The sequence below is a fragment of the Macrobrachium nipponense genome, chromosome 24 (genome assembly GCF_015104395.2).
Source record: "Macrobrachium nipponense isolate FS-2020 chromosome 24, ASM1510439v2, whole genome shotgun sequence".
NCBI classification, from domain to species: Eukaryota; Metazoa; Arthropoda; class Malacostraca; order Decapoda; family Palaemonidae; genus Macrobrachium; species Macrobrachium nipponense.
Genome location: NC_061091.1, coordinates 22,404,505 through 22,428,414, shown reverse-complemented (window position 1 = coordinate 22,428,414; position 23,910 = coordinate 22,404,505). Strand labels below are relative to the sequence as shown.

At 35.4% G+C, this 23,910-nt stretch overlaps 1 protein-coding gene across 1 annotated transcript in view; it reads right to left on the bottom strand.

Annotated features, from left to right (window-relative positions):
• The window catches only part of LOC135205514 (glutathione S-transferase Mu 4-like), a 1,039,821-nt gene that overhangs the window by 347,601 nt on the left and 668,310 nt on the right, over positions 1 to 23,910 (bottom strand). Inside the window, exon 3 of the mRNA XM_064236257.1 lies at positions 592 to 619. The gene's annotated coding sequence lies outside the window, so the exon portion shown is untranslated. The remainder of the gene's footprint in view (positions 1 to 591; positions 620 to 23,910) is intronic.

The following is a 23,910-nucleotide window of genomic DNA, read 5'->3' as shown; positions in this document are numbered from 1 at the left end:
TATATATATATATATATATATATATATATATATATATATCATATATATATATATATATATATATCTAACAAGGATCAAAATGTTGTTTTCGACTTGTGTCTCATATCAGCATCTTGAGGAATTCACTGTTTTGCACCTGTCTCTAACCAGTGCTAAGGTTATCAACCCATTTATTTTAATATACATCTCCTTAACATCTGACCAGTGCCTTAACATATATATATATATATATATTAATATATATATATATATATATATATATATATATATATATATATATATATATATATATATATATATATATATATATATATATATATATATATATATATATAATATATATATATATATATTTCATGTGAGGGCGGGAGCGCAAATATAACTTTACAAACCCCAGAACTGAATTACTTCTGAATTACGACAGAAAGCCTAATATATACATAAATATATCTCGACAGAAAATGTGTCGTATTGAAAATTATATACATACATATAAACATGTGTTGGGGGGGCGGGTGTGTGTTTGTATTATTTACAAAAGACGAGAAATATAAATGATAACGCAGCTGCAAAGCATGAACATTGTCTTACCTTGACCTCTGAGCCGATTCTCGGGAATCTGAAAACGTAGAGATTGTAATGATTCATTTTGCATGTCAAGCTCATTAGGAGAATATGAAAAAATAAGTTTTTAATCAGCATAACAGAAATCATTATTATCAAAAGTGAAAATACTGAGTAGCATTTTTCTTTTTCTCTGTGATCATGTCTGTGCTTCAGGCAAATTCCACCTAAACAAAGAAATCTCTGAATATTCCATTTCACTGGACAGCCTCAGGTTTTACCTTTATTATTCCTCCCTCGCACATAAAAATTAAGAATGGAGACTTCCATTGTCCACTATAAAATACAAACTAATAAAATTTATCTCTCTTTGCAAAAGAAAATATTATTCAATACCGACATTGTTGGCACGCGCTACGCTGGCGGGAACCCGGAGCTGCTGACTCCTCTACCCTTCCGATCCCCTTCTTACTACGCCCTCATCCCAGGGCGGACAAGAGGGTTTACAGGAGGATGGTGGATGCCTCCCCTACACTCACCTGGGAGACGACAAACAAGATCCACACGCATTTTATTATTTTACCTAGACAAACTCTGCTAAATAACAAACAATCATATCGTATTACTAATTCTATCTTTGGAGATTATATAGCTGATACTCCTCTCAAAACTTTTGTTTACTTATTTCAAAAGAGCCAAAGAAAAATAAAATCTTTGGCTGGGAACTGTCGAGTTCATTTTATATCATATCATCGCTAATCACTATACTCAAAACCAATGAACATTCACCATTTTGGTATACAAAAGTCCTTGCAGGTGGCTACCATTCATTTTCATGTAAGTATTCCCCTTCGAACGTTGAAATACATTGCGTCTTTTAAAATTCCTACAGTCTAATGTTCTCATCACTCACACTTTAGAATAATAGTATTAGCAAATCACAAAATAACAATGTTGACAAATCACAACACCTGCGCGGCAACACTCAATTAATAATGAAGTTTTGGTTTACGTTTATTAATCAACCCTTTACGACAATTTTTTTCTGTCATTTGTAAATTGCCATTTCGCCATTGATTCGGTATCGACCGATACCTCACGGCTTTCCAACGATACGCAGCATTTGAAATTCCGTCTCTTTAACTAATTCTTCTAAAAAGAAAATAAGTAAATAAATTTTTAAAATTTAAAAACTTTAACTCCATATCCTACTAAACTTGAATCACATTCAAACAAAAAACCTAAATTTTTCTTACATACACTTAAATGCAGGCGGAATATTAAGGCCAACAGTGCTATAAACATTCTTTCCTCAGCAATGAAGAGAAACTGAAGCTGAATAGGAACGAGAGTCCCACATGTTAATATGAAATCCATATCCAAAAAGGGAGTCGGAGAAAGGGAAATAGGCCTAACTTCTACGTAGTGGCTTTCCATTATGCTGCGTATATTATGCCTCAGAGGCATTACGACGTTGTAGGACAGAAAAGATACGAGGGAATACTCTCTCTCTTTAGGGATATTGTCCGAGAAACCCCGACCGCTCTGATTAAACGGCAGGGGGTTGGGGGGGGGATAAAGATTATTCAATATCAACATTATTTTGAAGCCGAGAGTAAAAGGAAATACATAACGATGAATTGTTTTCTTTAAATTAAAGTAATGATTCAAATAGTTAATTTACACAATACAATTCTAATATTTCCCTTAAAAGAATAACGATTATGAAGAATATACACAGTAAAATTATGCTGTTTTTAATTCATAAACCATTTTATATAACATAATTTCAGAAAGTATTTGATACATTAAATAACAGAAGTGGTTTTGTGATTTCATGAAAAATAAAACTCACGATAATCTTTAAAACACGCCGTAAAAATAAACGGAATTCTGAAAATGTCTTAAATAAAAGACGAAAGCTACAAGAGCAATCGCAAAATACAAAACGCGGAGAGGAGAAAATAAGAAATGAAGACAAAACGAGAAATTTACTTGAGAGCAAAATAATAAGAAATACCCAGAATAAATACGTTATCTGAGAGAGAGAGAGAGAGAGAGAGAGAGAGAGAGAGAGAGAGAGAGAGAGAGAGAGAGAGTCTTCAATGTTAGCATTGTCATTCGAAGAGAAATCGATAAAAGACTGAAACTAAAATCAAATCATTAAAGTGTCTTCAGGCAGCCAAGAAGTACTGTCAGTTCACACCAAAAGTATTTTCAGGGCAAAGCACACGAGAAGGTAATTCCAAATAAGGAAATGAAAAGCTGGAACTGGCATTATTATCATTATTGATATTTGTTGTAGAAGTGGGTAGTGGTAGAGCCACACACCCCTCGAATGACTTGAAGGGCATCTCATGGGTAGACAGCGCCAAGAGCGTGACATTAAGGGATCAGATCCCACCATGAATCTCTGTTGAGTGCCATCCGGAGAACCAACGTGAAAGGAGAAATTTTCGACGCAGCGAACGCCTTTGCAACACGCCACCGTTAATCTGAAAATGGGTACTTGGGAGGCTCGCTGGCTTTTCAGATTTGCATGGGAGCGAGATTAAAGAGGACTTAAGGGCATTTAAAAGTGAGGTCGTTTTCTGAGGGATCTTCCCGTTTTCGCATCTCATTCAGTCCTCTGCTGCGTTACGTCCACCTGCAGTTATTTAGAAGAGATTTTGCTGCAATGGTCTGTTGAGGAGATTTTTAGGGGTACAGTAAAGAAATTTAAGAGAGGATTGTATAGGCTTGTCTTTACCTAACTAACAATGGCCATTTTAAATAATCAAAATTGTTCTTATTGAAAAGTGCGCATTAGGGTGACGGACTGATTCATCTCTACAGTAACGATCAAACATCCGTAGATAAGAGAGAGCAGAGAGGTAGAGGGAGAGAAGAGAGATTATCCATCATAACTTCCAGCGGACCTCCCGTTTGCGAGGATGAGAGAAGGAAGAGAGAGATTAACCACGAAAGAGAGATGGAAGATATGAGTATACCTAATAGCCACAATGCAAAACCTTCAACATTCGGAACCCCAAAAGTAAACAAACATCCCCATCGTTGGAAAAGAGAAGACGACGACAACGACTCCATTGTCGCTCCTCTGATTGTTCCGAAAGAATCTCATGAATTTCTTATGACAACAACAATACGACGGAAATGAAGGTCATAGTCATTTTACGAGGTCCTCTGCGGGGGAACTCATTTGGTATTCAGGTTTCTGCTTATTTTCGCCTCTATTCTCGGGTCCTCGTTATTTTTAGTTTTTTGTAAAAGAAAACTATTAAGATGGCTACTTGTTTTTCAGTCCGCATTCCGTTGTCCGCCTTCAGATCTTAAAAACTACTCACGCTAGAAGGCTGTAAATTCTTATGTTGATCATCCCCCCTCCAATAATCAAACATGCCAAATTGCAGCCCTCTAGCCTCTGTAGTTTTCATTTAAGATTAAAGTTATCCATGGTCGTGTGTCTAGCACCGCTATAGGAGCCAACATCACAAGGCCACCACAGGGCCATGGCCGAGAGTTCAATACAGCATTATACGCTGTACAGAAATCTGGATTGCGCCGAAGAAACATCGGCGCATTTTTTTATTGTATTTTTTAAAGCTTGCTACTTGGATCTTTAAATGATCTTTTTTTTCTTTCTCTCTCCTTGTCCTTCTATAGTTAGTAGAACATGAAATGGTTAATCACACAAATTCTGTATAACATAACATCATGTTATCAGTAACTTGTAAATATAGCGTATCAAATATCCCTCATGATAAGCTCAGGATTTTTTAGAATAAAAAGTAGATCACAGCTTGAAGACCTTAAAACGATTTCTAAAATATCATGAGACGAAACATTTTTATAATTCCTGAAATACCATAGGATGAAACATTTTCAGAAATTTTGAATACCATGAGACGAAACATTTTCAGAAATTTTGAATACCATGAGACGAAACATTTTCAGAAATTTTTGTTTTGTAACCATGAGAAACCATTTTCAGATGAATTACCATGAGACGAAAACATTTTCAGAAATTTTGAATACCATGGGATGAAACATTTTCAGAAATTTTGAATACCATGGGATAAAACATTTTCAGAAATTTTGAATACCATGAGACGAAACATTTTCAGAAATTTTGAATACCATGAGATGAAACATTTTCAGAAATTTTGAATACCATGAGATGAAACATTTTCAGAAATTTTGAATACCATGGGATAAAACATTTTCAGAAATTTTGAATACCATGGGATGAAACATTTTCAGAAATTTTGAATACCATGGGATAAAACATTTTCAGAAATTTTGAATACCATGGGATAAAACATTTTCAGAAATTTTGAATACCATGAGACGAAACATTTTCAGAAATTTTGAATACCATGAGACGAAACATTTTCAGAAATTTTGAATACCATGAGATGAAACATTTTCAGAAATTTTGAATACCATGGGATGAAACATTTCCAGAATTTTTGAAATACCATTGCATGAAACATTTGAATAATTTGAATAATTTTCTATTAGCACAACAAAGACTAGAGGGTTTTTCATCGAGTAAATAGTTCCGCAAATAACTGTAGCTTTAATTTACTTTAAACCTCTGATTTATTAAAGAATACAAGGAAAATCTTCACCTGAACATAATTTACTAACTACTTCAGACCCGATGTGGCATCGCTTTTCGGGAACATTTTCAAGGCTATCATATAGTCGGACAGTTATACATTCAAACACAATATTTACAATACCCTGCAGTAATCTATGATATTATAGGAGTTGGTTAAATTTATATACTTTAGGAGTTTACTCTTATGATTTTAAGCTGTAGTCAGTGAGAAGCCAATCACCTGAGCAAAGGTTAAGATAAGTCTACTTACCTCCTCCCTTTCACCAGTTCCCTCCTTCCCCTACCAAAAAGCTCCCCCCCATACCCCTTGCACACCCATCCTTCTATAACCTATCCCCCCTCCCACTCCCTCCTCTTCCCCCTCCAATTCTCCCATCCTCTTCTCTCTCTCTCTCTCTCTCTCTCTCTCTCTCTCTCTCTCTCTCTGAATTACTCAACACACTGGAAAATATAAATACATATATAGTACATTATTATAGTCCATAATTTTCCCACATTATAACTCAAATGTGTATATCCCAACAATGAGTTGAGTGGTTTTTGCTAATGAGCTCCACTGTGATGTTCAACCTCATTCTACTGAGATGCCTAAGAATTGTCGTGGGAAATTATATTTCACGATCTTAAATTGCAAGTATGGTTCGATTGTCTGCACCTGTTATTCGATTGTTCGTATAATGTGATGAGATAAATTGGACAATGGGCATAATTATTCTACAGTTAGATGATGTCAGTAAATTTGTAAAATAATTGATATCAGTTATAGAATTACACTCGGGTTCGATGATAGTTATCTTGGTATTAAAATTACTATAATTTCACACACAAAAATTGTCATTGTTGTGAAATTTGCTGCATAAAGCTATACCAAAAAAAAAAAAAAAAAAAGGAGTTTATGGTAATAATCAACTGTTAGAAATATTTTCAAGTACTCCAGCTTTCCTCAATTGGGTGAACGTATTAAAAAGTTGGAGTGCAATCACACGTTTGCACCCATTTGCGCATTTATGCAAATTGGCCATGAAGGGCAGCGTGATCGTAGCACACCTTAAGTACCCAGCGGCTAACCACTTTCCAGGATCTCATTCCAGGGAACATTTATGGTATATTGCTCAAATATTGTATTCAAAACTGCCAAACGAGCCAAAACAGAATTGTCCATAACCATCGATTCATTACTACACCTAACAATATTACTATATAACAACTATGTATAAGACTTTACATCTCCCTGCGTGCAATGTATAGAGAGAGAGAGAGAGGAGAGAGAGAGAGAGAGAGAGAGAGAGAGAGAGAGAATTGGAGGGGAAAGAGGAAAAAAGGAATGGGAGGGGGGAGAAGTGATAGAAGGAGAGTGTACGAGGGGATTGGCGGGGTGGGGGGGGGGGGGGGTGGGGGGGGCTGTTGGTGTTTTGGGGGAAGGAAGGATCTGGTGAAGGGGGGGGGGGGGGGGGGGTTAAGTCGACTTATCTGAACCTTTGCTCAGTGTGTGGGGCTCTCACGGACTACAACTTAAAATCATAAGAGTAAACTCCTAAAGTATATAAATTTGACTGACTTCTATAACATTGTAAATTAAGGTGGGGTGTTGTAAACATTGTGTTAGAATGTCGTCCCTGTCCGATTAATAGCTTTGAAGATATTCTCGAAAAACGATGCTACATTAGGTCTCAAATGGTCAGTAGTTCCTTTCGTCAAACTAGGATTGATTTACGAGTGGTTTTTACTCGGAAAAATATGTTAAGGTCACATTCGGATAAATAAAGTCATTACAATTATCTGGCTAGCAGTTGCGTACATATTATAACTTTCCCATCTTCTAGTAACGTTATACTACTCTTAAATAACAACAATATTAGCAATTTCGGATTCACCGTTCTCCATAAAAATTTGCATTGTGGATTACTTGCGCGATATACTTGTATTTCCGCCCTTATTTTCTTCTAGAATTCCTTCTATTAGATTAAATCATCTCAATATAAAATTCTATAGCCCCTTCCAATTTTGCTATCATTTTGACATCACTTAAATCCTTACATACCCTGAGCTCCACTGATTCATTCCACTACAACTTATGAACCAATTCATCCTGAACGAAGACTGTTAATTATGGTATTGCACTTTTCAGTAATTCACTAAAATAAAAATAAAATACAAATTGACATTTTTTGCCCCCCACCCCTGCAAAAAAATCTGGTTTAATATGGATATTATTCTTTCCTTATCTTTTAACGAACTTACAATGCCTATCTTACTTCTATGTGATAATGTCATCATGTCTATTTTCATGAAGCGATAATGACATATGATATACAATTTAACATATCGTAAAACCCCCAAATTATGGAAAAAAAACTACAATATCCTTTAAAGTTAATAAGAATCTCAAAATTAAATGTACAAATAATATGCAAGGAAATAGGAGCTGGCCTCCAGCCATTACGGGTATATAGTGTAAATTGGAGAGAGGTAAAACAATTGAATAAATACACCCGTTTCAAAAAGGGAGAATTTCCTGTAATTACGGTTGGTGGCTCTGTGCACTCAAGAGCATTACGTTCTTTCCTGTTGCCCGTGCGATGGAAGGTGGGGCAGTAATGGCTTTGATAATCTCGGGATTATGTTTCTTTCGTCAAAATATATTTTCTAGTTCATAACTTGTTCATTTTATCACTGATAAAAGGACTGAAATTCCTGAAAAAATGTTTAGCTTTATTACAAAAGTTTTCCAAACTTTTAAAGCAAATAAACATGACACTCAGTACAAATTCCCCAAGAATTATTAATAAATATGATCAATAGTTTCAATCTATCATAAAATATATTCAGTTTATGAAACGACGTTTTGCCACCAAAGTCCTAGTCCAGTTTCTCCTAGATCTGCAAATACTTGATCTCCAATTTTAAACAAGGTCTTAAATTTGCACAATCCATGGATCTTGCATTAGACGCTGTCAAGACGACCTCTTTACATTGAACACTTAGCTCTACAAAGAAGTTTACTTCTGAACAATCTTCACTTTTTTACCTGTTAAATAGCAACTCAAGAACATCATTAAGTCTCCACATGTCACATTCACCTGACCTTGAGCATAATGATCCTCCCTCAACCAATACTTTCAAAAGACCGTGGTCAGTCATTTTAAATTATCATTTTCATCGGTTTCCTCATTACTTGCCTTCGGTTGATAAAAAGCCAATTCTAAATAAACGAAGATATGCTTAATGGTACTTTTGCAAGAAAAAAAGGTCAGTATGTAAGGTAACAAGTACTTTAAAGGGAAGAGATCCCAATTTGAAATGACCTGCGATCCCAGATGCTTAGAAACAAAATATATCGAAACGCTAAATGTGCATCGCAAATCCTTCACAAAACATTTACTACTACTGCTACAATTACCACTACTACTTCTGTCTATACTAATGATAATAATAATACCTAAAGCTTATAAATACAATAATCTTTAAGACCATCAAAATATCCCCCCGTAGGAGGGTAGTGCCGTCAGTGGACCTCATGCGTTGCACTGTAGGCATTACTTGAGGTTCTTTGCAGCGTGACTTCGGCTCCTAGCTGCAACCCCATTCGTTCCTTTTACTGTACCTCCTTTCATATTCTCTCTCTCTATCTTACTTTCAACCCTCTCCTAACACTTGATTCACAGTGCAACTACGAGGTTTTCTTCCCATTGCAGCGCTGAATTACCTCACTGGTCCCAGTGCTTGGCCTTTGGCCTAAATCCTATATTCAATTCAATTCAAATTCACAAAATATCCTATCGGACCTTTTATACTACTCGCAGATGCTGAAGGCATCTCTCTCTCTCTCTAACACACATAATTACAAAGAAAATGAGCTGAATACAAACATAGCATTCTCTCTCTCTCTCTCATAAACATAGACACAATCACACAGAAAATGGGTGAATATAAACAAAGCATTTCCCTCTCTCTCTCTCTCTCTCTCTCTCTCTCTCTCTCTCTCTCTCTGTCGAACACACACAATCAAGAAGAAAAACGGCTGAATACAAACATAGCGTTCTCTCTTTCTCTCTCTCATAAACATAAACACACAATCACACAGAAAAGGGTTGAATATGAACAAAGCATTTCTCTCTCTCTCTCTCTCTTCTTTTTAACCTAAAAGCACCTCTCAAGGTACAAGAATATCAAACGTATTCAATTCCGTCGCATCTGTTTATTTGCATATTTTTCTGTGAAGAGAATGTTGTCATTGCAATTCATAGTACAAATATACAAATGCGTCTTTGGTATTCATATCTTCTGTACCCAACGTCCCATTTCCTAACAGACCTCAGCACAAGAGCTATCAAATAAAGAGCAAATATTTTTCCTCCTTTCATGCCCTGTAAGCAACTGCTCAAAAATATATTTCGCCGAGTATGCATTTCTTATTTTGGGAATAAGTTAGTATAAGGTCTCATATACATATATATATCATATATATATATATATATATATATATATATATATATACTATATATATCTATATATACATATATATATATATAGTATATATATATATATACAATATATATATATATATTAGTATATATAGCTATATATAGATATATAGATATATATATATATATATATATATATATATCTATATATATATATATATCTATATATATATCTATATATATATATAGATATATATATATATATATATATCTATATATATATATATATATATATACTATATATATATATATATATCATATATATATAGATATATATATATATATATATATACGTATGTTCTTATTTGCCGTTAATTATTATTTCCAGATGTTTCCGTTTTCTTTTCTCCAGATAAGCCAAGCGTAAAGTTAGGAAACCATCCAGCCATTGTTGATAGTTTTTGTTTAATTACAGTTCTGTCGTAACACGTCGGAACCACCAGCTGGGACCCAATTTCCCATTAGCCTCTAGTTTTTACACCTTTGGATATTGCTTTCCATTACGTAATCTACTGGCCTCTCTCTCTCTCTCTCTCTCATTTGTTGTTGATGACGTGAAAGTATTTGATTCACCAGTAAAGACCTCTCTCTCTCTCTCTCTCTCTCTCTCTCTCTCTCTCTCTCTCTCTCTCTTATTTGTTGTTGATCTCTCATTCGCTGTTCATGGACACCTTGAGTATGTGATTCACCAGTAAAGACCTCCCCCCCCCTCTCTCTCTCTCTCTCTCTCTCTCTCTCTCATTTGTTGTTGATGACGTGAAAGTATTTGATTCACCAGTAAAGACCTCTCTCTCTCTCTCTCTCTCTCTCTTATTTGTTGTTGATCTCTCATTTGCTGTTGATGGACGACTTGAGTATGTGATTCACCAGTAAAGACCTCCCTCCCTCCCTCTCTCTCTCTCTCTCTCTCTCTCTCTCTCTCTCTCTCTCTCTCTCTCTCATTTGTTGTTGATGACGTGAAAGTATTTGATTCACCAGTAAAGACATCTCTCTCTCTCTCTCTCTCTCTCTCTCTCTCTCTCTCTCTCTCTCTCTCTCTCTCTCATTTGTTGTTGAAGACTTCATTATCTGAATCACCAGTAAAGACCCCCCCTCTCTCTCTCTCTCTAATATCAATATCTATATATATATATATATATATATATATATATATATATATATATATATATATATATATTATATAAATATACACGTATGTATACAATACACACACATATACATATATATTATATATGTGTTCTTATAAATATGTCATGGGGTTCCACAGGTCCTTAAAATATAAAAAAAACAAAAAGGTCGGGACTGAGAAAATCTGACAGAAACTGGGGCAGACGAAGGAAGAAGGAGCTAAACTATCAAAAGCCGAGACCTTAATTCTAACTTATTCACAAAATTTTATATCCACCTATACAAATAAGTCAGTGCTTTAACCAGAATTTAAATTCATCATGAGTTACATCTGAATCATCAGATGAAAAAAGTAAACAATATAACAGTTGCATTAAAGAGTCAGTACAGTAAAGAAAAAGAAAAGAAAAACATTTCACATAACTGAGGTGTGGGGGCGAGGAAGACAAGAATGAATTACATAAATTTGAGCCAGTAAATCAGAAGTTTACAAAAATGCATACAAAATCATAATCAACAATTTCTGCTGTTAACGAGAACTATAATTAAAAAAAGAGATCTAAAAAACAAAGTAAATACACTGCAAAATAACAATAACAACAGGCAACAACAAACTTTATATTGTTACATTAATTGTCATAAATACATTAAGCATGAATAAAATGGGACCATAAACTATTAATAAAGTTAAACAAGACAACAGAGTTACGACACTAACAAAAAGCCACGAAATCACAATGTCATTAACCGCCCGAATGCTATAAACATTAACAGAAAATAACTACAAAAACCTCATGTTCGAAAACCCACTGCAACAAATAGTGCAGGAGACAAAAACACTAGGTGAAAACTGTCACAGCAGAAATACAAAGGCGATCACCTCCTGCAAATATGCATTCACACAGCCGGAGCTACAAATGCATCCACAGACTAGATTTGATTTATGCAGATTTTTGGGATTATGCCAAGCACTGGGACAACTATGGCTATTTATTCAGTGCTGAAATAGAAATTGACAGTAAAAGGTTTGAAAGGTGTTACAGGAGCAAAACCTGGCAGTTGCACTATGAAAAAATTGTCAGGAAAGGGTGGACATTAAGATGGAAGAAAGAGAATATGAACGGAGGTACATTGAAAGGAATGAAAGTAGCTGCAGCTAGAGGCCGAAGGGACGCTGCAAAGAACCTTAATGCCTACATTGCACAGAATGAGGTGCACTGATGGCACTAGCCCCCTACGGAGACATCCGCAGACGAAGCTGCAACACAGCCAAAGCTGCCAACCAGGAGCCGTGATTCTCACGAAGCAGACGAGACTACTTCCCCAGACAAAGCTGGCACAGCTGAACCTCATGCTCATACTCCACCCTGCAGGTCCTGAGTCCCAAAACACAACGCCATTATGGACTGCTGAATCTGGTACAAACGTCCTCAATGCTGCCAAATGCCGACTAGGGTTCCCGACTCTAACTGACCTGATAAAAGTCCCCCATGCTGCTTAGGACTACTCAGGTCTCCATCTCAGTACTGACTGGGCTCAAGACGTCTCCCATGCTGCTTAGGACTTATCAGGACTCAATCCCAATACTGATTCTACTGGCGAAGTCCTCCATGCTGCTTAGGAGTGTTCAGATCTCCATACCGATACTGACTCGTCTTAAACTAGTCCCCCAGTTCTGCTAAGGACTCAACAGGCTTCCATACTATTCCTGAGTCCTGACAGCTGTTGTCAGAAACTGGCCGTCAGTCGTCACCTCGACCACACAACAACAAAAAGGAGGTGAAACTACCTTAACTGGGAAACAACCGGCAAACAACCATTCCAATCGTCTCAGCAAAGAAAACGAGGTAGTAAAATTGCTTACAACCTATATATACACATTTACATACGCACGTGCAGGCAGACGCGAATATGCTGCTAGTTTTATCATGGGAACCAACATATTTTTGCAAGAGTGGAAACTCAACGTCAGTGCACCATTCTCTCACTGTCCATGTTTAATCATGACAATATTTCCTCCAAGTGAAAGATATCTGTGCAAGAAGCAGATGTTAATTTTTTTTGGTGTCAGTTTCATTGTGCACTCTTAGAAATCAGGCGGAAGGTTTGCTTATTCCAACCGCTGAAAATGAAACTTGAAGTTTATTAACTCTCTTACTGAGGAACTTTAAGTTAATCTCTGGCATCAAGTACGTCCAATAAATTACAATTAGTCACTCTCTAGCACCGCCTTCCAATGAGCATATTATTATTCCTGCTTTAAAACCTGTCATAAAAGTCGGATGGCCGTTGTGTGTAGATCTTTCAAGACTCCACCTTTCATCAGAGGAATTAAATTCAATTAATTCTAATAGTATTTTGTGTACGAATTAACACTATCGTTTTCTACAAGCATTACAATAGCTATGATTAAAGTATGGAAAGGTCTAAGAGCTGATTGCTATCAGCTCTTAGACCTAAGTCTCACTGCAATTATTATTGCATCATCATAAACGTTCTTTCTCAGTAATTTTCCTTACAGTTTATTTCCTACTCCTGTGATTTTTCCCTCACACATTTTTTCCCCTTGGGTTTGTATCGTACTACTTTCCCAACTAGGGTCGGAGCTTGGTTACTACTACTACTACTTCTACTATTAATAATACTGTAATGATGAAAATGCCGTTGCATTAGTTCTATACGATAATCAAAGATAACAGCGATGGAGATACGAGGCAAAATTAGGGCACGATCGGAATTGTTCCATATAATGTCATTATTCTCATGCAGCTAATTAGGTAAAGAAAATTAGTCAACTTTATACCGGTTCGCGGGTCAAGAACCTCATATGGCACATGTTGTGCATAGTATTAAACTCTACTTATTTAGAAAGCAGTTGCTTTATTAAACTCTTGCTTGCTTACAAAGCAGTTGCTTAAATCATTTGGTAATGAAATATTTCACGAGAGAGAGAGAGAGAGAGAGAGAGAGAGAGAGAGAGAGAGAGAGAGAGAGAGAAGAGTGTACGAGCACTACTGCGCCTGCGAGGATTAAAGCAAATGCAAAAACTTCGAATTCCATTAACCTATGACAAAAAAGTGTGGAGAACAAGAAGGAGAGAGAGAGAGAGAGAGAGAGAGAGAGAGAGAGAGAGAGAGAGAGAGAGAGAGAGAGAGAGCAGTTACATTTTGACTGAATAATAAAAGGGAGAGTTGGTTGTACGGTGCTGATGAAATTTCAGCAATTATTAGTAGTTTTCCAGATTACAGTCAATGACATATGTTTTAATAACACCGAGCACTCCTTCATAGAAACTAGTTTCCGAAAAGAATAAATTACATTACTTACTGATTTTTAACACATTTTATACTCGGGCTTTGAAATAATTTAGAAATATTACCTTAAGATAATAAAAATGTCAGAGTCCATTTTAAAAAATATATCGAATCTGTTACATAAGCTATTTCACACAAAACCTGGATATTTTGACATATCTGAACTTATACTTCGATGGTGAATGTTTATTTTGATGAAAAACCAAAACCTCGACAGGTAATTTCGTAGACAAATTTAATTCCACTGTAATTCGACACAAAGTTTTGAAATATCCAGATTTAAGAATGGAAGGCTATATCTTCTTTATCGAAATGTTAACTGAATTTATCATAGACAGTAAGAGACACCTTCCACAGATTAAATACTAAAAAAAAGATAACTGTAGCAATATAGAATGCTTTTACAGAGATTCTCCAAACAGGTAGCTGAGCTATTCATAGAATGTGTATTCCGGGAGCTATTCTTTTTTAATGTCTCCTTTGCTAGAACCCGGCAAATGAAAATGACTCAGAAAAGGGATAGTTCCTTTTCACTGGTAGAGTCAGCAGACAGGTGAATGATAAACGAGAAACTTTCCCGAAGAATTCTACAAAACCTTCAGAGATACGCGAGACTAATTCAGAGAGAGAGAGAGAGAGAGAGAGAGAGAGAGAGAGAGAGAGAGAGAGAGAGAGAGAGAGAGAGAGAGAGAGAGAGGTGCAATCATTGGAAATCTATGTCAGAAAAATGTCTACGCTCCTACGAGGCATCAGATAGGAAAACTTCTTTTGTTCAAGTTTTGTTGCCGTGTGTGTGTGTGTGTGTGTGTGTGTGTGTGTGAGAGGAGAGAGAGAGAGAGAGAGAGAGAGAGAGAGAGAGAGAGAGAGTGCGTTTACTTTATGTGGAAAAAAAAGTAAGTGAAAGTGAAAATTATTGCTATCAAATCTCCATATTAAACAGGCAAATTCGTGTAAGACCAGATATTTCATATTCAGTGCTAATATGCAAATTCCTCAGGTTTATATGTATATGTATATATATATTATATATATATATATAGAATATATATATATATATATATAATATATATATATATATATTTGAGAGAGAGAGAGAGAGAGAGAGAGAGAGAGAGAGAGAGAGAGAGAGAGAGAAATAATTGGTGCGGGAAGATTAATTATCCCCATGCTTAAATTACGAATTAAGTATATCAGCATGCAAATGAAGACGAGAAGAAATAAATGAACCTACACCTGACGATTAATGGTAATTTCTTTGATGCTAAAACACAGCATTAAATTACTCGACCATCATGTCAAGAGAAGAATTGTTATTTAACAATTCTAAAGCGTAAAGAGAAAGTGCTTTTTACATTCAAACGCTTTACACTTTAGAATTTACACTTTAGAATTTATACATTAGAATTTACAATTTAGATTAACGTTATCACTATCACAAACATTATCACAGTCATCACACATTATTAATACCATTATTATTATCGCCACAGCCCTATCATCAATGACCTGTAAGTACAAGTTATTAAGAAATGTCATAATTATCGAAAAATACAAGAGAAAAACATTTGAGCCACACATACCAAAATTCAAATAAATAACGTTATCGAAAAAACAACAACCATATCAGAAAAACACTATTTTTACAAATTGCAGAAAGAAGCAAGTAAAACATTAGCATCGTAACTTTACTACAAGAATATTTCAAGAAAATCGTTACAATCAAAAAACAAAAAAAACTCGCCCATAACTACATAATATTATCCAGATAAAATTAAATAACCAACTAAAAACCAATAATAATAATTCAAATGAACTACTAAACAATTGAGGAAAAAATCACGATACAACCCCACCAATCACCCCGAAAATAAAAATACAAAATCTTAGCTAAAAATAATTATTCTCGAAAGAAAAGTGGTCGAAAAAGATTCCGTTGAAGATCACATCCCAACAAAAAAGCGAAGCCAAACAGAGCTAAGCAAATCTTGGGGGAAGAGCCTCTACATCTGCTCCCCATTGGAGAGGATTTATATCGGGCATTTACCTTTCCCCTCCGAGATACGAGGCTTCTGAAACGCCATAAAGTAAGCTAACTTCTAGGCCGGAAAAGAGGGTAGGTGTGGATTACAGGGGGAGATGGGATATATATTCGAGATGTGCAGTTGGCAGTGGTTGTGCCGGTTAAGTCCTGACCGTAATTATGCAAGTCTTGCTGAGTATTAGAATTATGAATTCGTCGCATCCTTTCCATGATGTTCTGGAAACAATAATTATTAATTAGGTGAAACACTCGAATCAAGTACAAACAAAGTTACCTGTACATAACTGGTCGTCATTTGTACCTTTTTCGAGATTCTATTACTGCTACTATTACTACTACCACTACTACTACTACTACTACTACTGCTATTATTATTATTATTAATTATTATTATTATTAGGAAGGAGGAGGAGGAGGTAAAGCAAACCTCCACCTGCTCTCATACTGCTAATGGGTTGGTAATGCTGGAGGAAATTGCAGATAAGGAGGGCTTGCCTTACGTGGGAGAGAGAGAGAGATTTATCTAGCTGCATTTAATGTTTCTGCAATGGAATAACTTACCCAAATGAAATTAAATTCTGAGGTTAGTGCGATCTCGCCACAGATAATTAAAAGCTCTCACGATAGCAGCAAAGCTTGTGCAACAATATGTAGAAAGGAGATTAATATGCAAGATGTGAAAGTTTTTATTATAAAAACTGTGCTTTGCGCTCATGGGTGTTTTATACTTTTAAAGCTGATAGGACGGGAAACGTGGGTGTAAAGTCCTGGAAAACATTTGCAAATGATACAATGCTTAGCGGTGATAGTGAAGAAATGTTGCAAGTAATAGTAAATGTGTTTGCAAGTGTCTGTAAGAGAAGTTGAAAGTTACCATGAAGTTGAAAGTAAACAGAGACCAGGATTATGGAAAAATATAAATGGTGATAAAAAGTAACGGATGGGACTAAGATTAGAGAAGATGACAGTCATGGAACTGAAGTAAGGAAGCAAAAGTTTTGATACGTGAAGGTCCTGTAGACTCAACTTTCCGTTATATTAGTAAAGTGCGCATCTTGCCGAGATGAAATTGTTATGCAGTGCAAGTTGATTATGATAGGTTGTAGGGAGAGAAATGCAGACATGCAACAAATTGGTAAAATATATATATATATATATCTATATATATATATATATAGATACATATATATATATATATATATATATATATATATATACATACATCACATATAACACACACACACACACACACATATATATATATATATATATATATATATATATATATATGTATGTATATATAAAACATATAATAATATATAATATATATATATATATATAGATAGATAAATATATAAAAAAATATATATAAATACATATATATATATATATATATATATGTATATAATAACATATAGCACACACACACACACATATATCATTTAAAATAAATGAAGGATCAATGATATTTGAGGTGGTCTAGTCAAGTGTAAAGATTATTACAGTTCAGCATTGAAAATCAGAAAAATTACAGTTCTAATATCTTCATTACTTTTAACAGTGAAAATTTGTATACGCATGAAAGAACCATGTCTCTCTTCCGATGCCTTTTAAAACTTGCTCTTTTTTACTTTACTATATATAGAGAAATAATCAAACTTACATCTTCGAACCGACATTCATTTTGTGGTTACTGTAAGTACTGTACCCTACGTCATAAATCTTTCTCTAATTAATATTCCTTTCATTATATCCATATTAGAATAACACAACCAAAAGTGAATATACTATTAACTATCTCTCTCTCTCTCTGGAGAGAGAGAGAGAGAGAGAGAGAGAGAGAGAGAGAGAGAGCCTAACATACTATGTGATCAACTCTTTTGTATAATCATATGACGACCGGCATTTCACCCTTTGCCGGAGTAGGAAGCCACTGGTCGCTGGACTAGAAAGCCACTGGTCGTCGGACTAGAAAAGCCACTGATCAACAGACTAGGAAGCCACTGTTAACTGGATTAGAAAGCCTTGGTCGCTGAATTTTCTTAGAAAGCCAAGGCCACCGGAGTAGGAAGCCAATGATCGTTGGACTAGAAAGCCACAGGTCACCGGACTAGGAAGCCACTGGTTGCCAGATTAGGAAACCAATGGTCGCCGGATTAGAAAGCCACTGATCGCCGAACTAGGAAGATACTGGTCGCCAGACTAGGAAACCACTGGTTGCCGGACTATAAAGCCACTGCTAGAAAGCCATTGGTCGCTGGAGGTCGCTGGACTAGAAAGCCACTGGTCGCCGGACTAAGCCGCCACTGATCGCTGGAATTGAAAGCTACTGGTCGCCAGACTAGGAAGCCACGGGTTGGTTGCCGAACTATGAAGCCACTGGCCACCGGACTAGAAAACCACAGGTCGCTGGACTAAGACGCCACTGATCGCTGGACTTGAAAGCTACTGGTCACTGGACTAGGAAATCACTGGTCGCCGGACTAGAAAGCCACTGGTCGCCAGACTAGGAATCCACGGGTTGCCGAACTATGAAGCCACTGGTCACCGGACTAGAAAACCACAGGTCGCTGGACTAGAAAGCCATTGGTTGCCGGTCAAGAAAGCCATTGGTTGCCGGTCAACGAAGCCACTGATTGCCCGTCTAGGAAACTCAGAAACTCCTGAAATTTCAGCAATCGTTCTCGGCCGTCAAAACTAGATGACCGGAAGGACCTTTATTGCATTAGACGAGAAATGGTTCTTTCAGCCTACTGCAAAGTCACACACACACACACAAAGAAGAGAAAAAAAAAGGGAAATCCACTGACGAGTGGGTTTCACCAACTTCAAAGCAAAAGGCATTCGTGGGTGCAAACTATTTTATAACTTCACCTCTCGTTTTTGGGGCATTTTATGTTTTGCTCTGTGGGAAAACCGACCTAACTATTCTCAATCACAATTCCATTACAGTAGCATTGTAATGTCATAATAAGCGTTTTACAGTTAACATTCGACCATGCTTGTGAGGATAAAGGGGAAAATAGCTTTGAACTAAATAAACGACATAGTTTTCTTAATTTAAGAAAGAATAAGCTGACACAAATCGGCAAAACCTTTGTTGCCATCACTGAAGCGAATGGGGAACATTCAATTGGAACCACTGGCAATCTGAAGCGGGTCCCTTCAAGTACATACTCACTTGACCATCCATATTAAAAATTGTAAATAACTAAAAAATAAGTCTGAAACTATGTAAACACATCTAAAATAAATAACAATGTCCCAGTAAACGGCTTATGCAGAAAATATTGAGATGAGCAATTCATACTCTCTCTCTCTCTCTCTCCTTATTTCGCCTTATTCTGACCATCACTCAGAGACCTTAACTTCGGCACTTTGTAAAAAGACGAGAAGATTACACTCGCTCAAGATGGAAGGGATTTTATCCACTTTATTCTGAAGAGGACTTCTGACAGAGAGGTGGAATAAGATCAACAGAAGAGGAAAAGGACAAATAAAAGGAATGAAAAATACCACATGGCAAAACCGAAGAGTACATAATTTCAGAACTCTTAACAAGATTAAATTTATTTTCACTGGATCTCAAGAATTTAAAGTTTTATCAATATTTTATATAGCTATGATCAAAATTTCTACTGGACATTTACCGAGAGAAGACCGAAAGTACATCAACCATTTAATTTTCAAGATACTAAGAGATTTTATGAAGCTTCAATACTCGGAAATTTTACAAAAACTTGTTCATACTGCAATGGAAATAAGTTCTATTCTAAAATTACATTAACGACTTCTTGTACTGTACGCACAAAGTGTTCACTTTGCTTAATTACTCGATCGGATATTACTACAAACTCAAGACAAGCATCTTGAAGAAGCGCAAATCTCAGATACAAAACATTTTAGTCATACGCTTTGAACTTCATGAGAGAGCTACAAGAAGAAATAAATGACAAGAGATTCATTCCTATACCGCTCAATTCCAGCATCCTTTCAAGAAACCAACAACACAGTATTTACTTAAGAATTGTAGAGATCAATATCAACGGCTTTTTAATCGTACGATTGGTTACTTACGCAGCAGCCTCTATCGAACATTCCTTTGATAAAGATTCCGTTCGTACATTTGGCAACCTTTTACATGTAACTTCACTACCATTATGTTTTGTTTTGAAGACAGCAATAACGACACATATTATTCAATCTGTTCTTCAATTTCTAATAACCAATGATGACTTTAAGAACAAGAACAGAAACCATTACATGGTTGTTATGAAAGTCTCTGCTTCTACGGTCATAAAGCTTCCCTTTACCATATAAATTAATTTTCAATAAAGGTATGTAATCGTTAAGAGTCTTACAGCCATAAGAGAGTAAAAGAACAAAGTTTCATAAACTAATTCCAAAATGATAATATTAGCCAATTACTCTAAAGTATTCGCAATGTTAATCTTCGTTGACCGCCGAGTTCCACGGACAAGTCAGTTTAGCACAAGTGAACGGGGCATTCTTCCTCGAAACCTCTTGTGTTGATTTACTGTGAAAAAAAAATAAAAGAAAAGAAAAGAAAAAGAAAAAACTCGCTTGCCCAGAAGGTTACATCGTGGATGCTGCAACTTCACACTGCACAAAACAATACCCGAATTTGAGCTTTAAACTGGCTATTCCAAGTGAATCATTAATAATACAATGTCTTTTCTTCGAGAAATATTAATTGCAGTCATCAGTTTTCTCTATTTTCTCGTAATATTGATTGTCCTGGTTACTGAATTATTTGTCCATTTCGCTTTTAGTTACTCTAATTTTCATGTCCGCACGAGCTGTTACGGCATAATCATGTTTTTACTACTTCCTAATACAGATGTAAATCTTGTTATTTAAATGGTTGTGAATTAATAATTATTATCTGTAACTATTTGCGTTCAAATTAATAGAGAAAACCTAAATTTCATCAGGGATAAAAAAAAGTATACATACGAAAACACTGACATAACCACAAAAAGACACTGTATATCTTTACCAGAAAATAGAAAGCAACTCGCTGCCTTAAAGATACACAAAATAAACATCACACGACCTTGTTGTTCAAGCTCCTCCTCTTCTTCCGGGGAGGGATATATAAACTCTTGCCCCAAGAAAGCTCGGGGGCTTATATTTTCAAACTCGCGGACTTTCATGTCACTTAGATTGCGACAGAAAATCTCTTCTCGAGCGTCGGCACTTTTGAGAGAGAGAGAGAGAGAGAGAGAGAGAGAGAGAGAGAGAGAGAGAGAGAGAGAGGTTGGGGGCGGGGGATTGCAGGAGTGGACGGTTCAGAGGTAGCCTTGCGTACGTATGCATGAATATGCAACGTCTTGAGGCCTGGGTTTGTTAACATCCTTTGGGTTAAGGCTTCGTTCTATTCATTGGGCCATCCTTAGAATGCTCATATAATGAACGTATATGTACACAATATACATACATACATATGTATATTATATACATATATATATATATATATATATATATATATATATATATTATATATATAATATATTATATATATTACAAAGAGGACCTTAATAATACGAAAACAGGTATTTTCTTGAGTACCTTCTTCACAAGTATGGTTTTGTTATGTTAAAAAGCAGTTTTAACGTTTCAAATTGTATATCTATACCTATATCTGCTATATCTATATATATACGTATAATACGGAAAGAAGCGATCATTTATGAGAAAAAAATCAGCTAATAACAATTAAGGAGAAATATCTCGGCTATTCCTATCATTACACGACTCTAAGATAAATAAATAAATAAATAAATGAAATAATAATAATAAAAAAAAACCTTTCAAAGTAAAATGCTTATTCCATGTGTTTATTTCAGGTGCTTATTCCGCCTACAGGCGGAAAGTGGTAGTCAATGAATCTGAGGGAGCGTTTTCAACTTCTGCTCTTTTTCCTCTAAGTTATGATGGAGGAAGCATTACGGAGACTTTAATGGTAGTGCGAAATTCTGCTATTTTTCGCAACGCAACTCTCCGTTTCTTTTTTAGAGTTCAACTGTAAGGAAACGAATAAAAAAGCGTGTTAATGCCTCCCAGGAATATATTAGTATACTTTAGACCTCCCGTTGACAACCTAAACGAATTTATTTCGTTATGTAAAGCACAAAATTAAATGTAAATATATTACCTATAAAAACGACAGCAAAACATATCAAAGACAAACGATTACCTGAAACAGGTTATAGCAAAGTTATATAACATAGTAAAGCATAGACTGGTGGATGTTAAACAGTTTAAATACTTAATCCTACTTATTGTTAAAAAGAGATATAAATGAAATTACAACTCCAGAAGGAGAAGAAAAAACAGGACGGGAAGTACACCAATGACAATCACTCCCAAGTAGAAAAAGAAATCAATATCACATCCAAAATGAACCTGTCCTCAGTCAGAATAATCATGCAACGGGTGGACTGTCCAAATCCTGGTGACAACCTTTCCCATATTTGTTCTAGGGCAGCATAATGAAGTTCGATACATTCTATAAATGCTTTTTCCCATTAAGTTTAACTTTAGCGAGTCTGGTCCGAATTCTTAATGTGGCTGGGGAGGGAATTTAGGTTTATATAATATATATATATATATATATATGTTCCTACGTACACTAAGCCAACACTGTACTTAACATCCATATAACAATTTTAGTTCCAGTCAATTATTTGTACTAAATTCTCTTATTAACAAATTATTTTTCTTAACCGTTTTCTATCTGACAGTTTACCTAACACACTGCGATTCCAAGAAGAAAAAGAGGTTGAACGAAACTTTGGAAAAGGTTCGGTTAACTTTCCTTCGCTCCCACATTCCATAACTCCTCAACAGTGTGAAATGTAGCCTGTTGGGAACCAATCAAAACCCTCTGGGACTTACATGAAATCTATGTGAAAGTCTATATTATGAAAAAACTTTCCTTGAAGTCTTAAATAAAATTGGTATCTTTCTCTATTGCCTAAACGTTCGTGCGAACGATTAACGTTGAGCATAGAGCGCATAATATAGAGAACTACGAATAAATGGTATATTAAATGTCATTATCGTACCTGTAGGCAGACAGTACTGGATGGAGATTGAAAAGAACTGCTCTAATTCGTCGAAAAAGTAATTTTTAACTCAGTTTCAAATCATTTTTTTTATTAAATGAGAAAACCAATTTTTCATCGATGAGCGATCGCAAAAATGATGAAATAATTAATTTGCCCAAAAATACACATATTATATATATATATATATATATTATATATCTATATATATATATATATATATATATATATGTGTGTGTGTGTCATTATAATCACTTTAACATTTAACACAAGATTCGTTGATCATACTACCACAGGTGAAAAAATAAGACTATGCGTAGGTCCTGACCGGTTTCGACTTTATTTCCAAGCCGTTGACAAAGGACTGATACAGTGTTAGAAATTATATATATATATATATATATATATATATATATATATATATATATATATATATAAAGTGAAGGTGTTTTTATCTTAGTTTGTCCACTATGGAAGTCCGAACCGTTTGACAGACCCAGAAATGTTTTTAGCTCAAAATCAAACCCTTATCCCGTGACAGACATGCAAACGCAGACAAAAACAAGATGTCTCTTTAGAGTTTGGACAAAACAAATGAAATTTTATTTTTTACGTCACATTTTCCTTCATTGTTACTGGGTTATTTCTCATTTTTCTCCTGACC